We start from the raw sequence: 1,837 nt of genomic DNA on the forward strand, positions 1-1,837 counted from the left end.
TGTTGTTGTTGTTATGTGCCGTCGAGTCAACCCCGACTCATAGCGACCCCTCCTTGTGTTTCCGAGGCAGTATCACTATGGAAGTAGGAGTGTCCAACCTTCTTTCCGAGGAGAGGCTGGTGGGTTTGAACCACCAGCCTTCTGGTTAGAAGTCAAGTGCTTTAGCCACTATGCTACCAGAGCTCATGTTTACTGCCTTGGAAACCCAAAAGGGGTCAGTATGAGTTGGAATAAACTCAATAGCAGTGAGTTTTGTCTGGCTTGAACTGTGAGACAATAAATCCCTGTTTGTTAAAACCATCCATTTGTGGTATTTCTGTTCTAGTGGTAGAGAATCAAACCACACATCATTCAGGTCAACTTTTCTTTGAGGAGGCAGCTCTCCCAATCATATTTTGTGTGTTTTCCAACCTGAGGGCTAATCTTCTGGAACTATATCATACAGTGTTTCATTGTTATTCATAAGGTTTTCAGTGACCAGTTTTTTCAGAAGGGGAGGGGCCCGTCCTTTTTTACTATCTGTCTTAGTTTGGAAGCTCCACAGAAACCTGTCCAGCATGGATAACTGTGGTAGTTAAGGTTGTTGTCAACTTGGCTGGGCCTGGTTGTATGGCTGGGCACCTGGATGTAGTTATTCCCCATGGTGAGCTTGGCAATGAGTTCCATGGTGGAATCTACTGGAGCAGCTAGCTGAATAGATGATTTAAGTATTGGGTCCGCTTCAGGTATATAAGAAGCAGCTTAAGGAAGGTCTCCTGCTTTTTAGCATGCTTGAATCCTGCATGTAGCCAAGTTGTTCAGCAGACTGCCATGCACTGTTGATCTTGGGACTTTTTCTGGACTTAAATTAGTGGCCTGCCATTTGGTTAGTAATTATCAGAACTGTGAGTTTTTATTTGTTAACCTTGGATTTGTCAGCCTTAGCAGCCAGCAACTGCCTGAATGAAGAAAAGCTTCCAGCTTCAGTGGGCTGAAAGCAAGAGGTGGAGCTGAAGCCCAAGATTGAGGGGCTTTCACCAAGACCCTAGAGACTGGCCCTTTGAACTTGGACTTCTAACCTATAAAACTGTAAGAGAATAAACATCTATTTGTTCCAGCCATTCCATTTGTGGTATTTTCTGTTAGAGAAGCACTGTTGTTGTTGTTGTTGTTATGTGCCATCGAGACTAGGTAACCAAAATAATAATGCTGCTGGTGTTTGAAATACTAGTAACATAGCTTCTAGCATTACAGCAACATACAAAACACCACAGTACAAGACACAGACAGAAGAATGGTGACATTCAAAGAGAGGGTTTGCATATTTTTGGTTCTATGCACGATATTCAGATTATGTAAAACTAAAAGTTGATTATGTTACCACTTTTCTTCAGAAGTTAAATATGTTTAAAAGTAAAGTTTACCAGTGTAGTGTTTTCACTGAATTGCAGGGTCTTAACTTGGTTAATGTGGAATTAAATTTCTAAGAATTCCCATGCCTATGTTATTCTTGCTTGAAATTAGACAGAAAAATAACTTGCATTCGATTTTGAAAATGAAGTGTGGAAATGACAATTATTCTTTGAAAGTGTTTCTTATGAAATATGTTAATGTACAGACACAGAATTGTTTAAGTTGTATATGTTATAAACTGCAGACTATCAAATCTGTTGCGGTGAATACTCTCCTACATTTCTTAAAGTTTCAATTGTTCATTTATTTTCCATGGACTTTGAGGTAAGTGGGAGAGAGACCCAAGGCAGGACTCTTCTTCACTCTTTGTTAAATTCTTCATATTTTATTTTATTTTTTATTCAAATTCTGACCTTGTTGGCCAACACTGGCTTCAAGGCCACCA

Source organism: Orycteropus afer, unplaced genomic scaffold, assembly GCF_000298275.1.
Source record: "Orycteropus afer afer isolate SDZICR_OR568_19922 unplaced genomic scaffold, OryAfe1.0 scaffold00351, whole genome shotgun sequence".
Lineage (NCBI taxonomy): Eukaryota > Metazoa > Chordata > Mammalia > Tubulidentata > Orycteropodidae > Orycteropus > Orycteropus afer.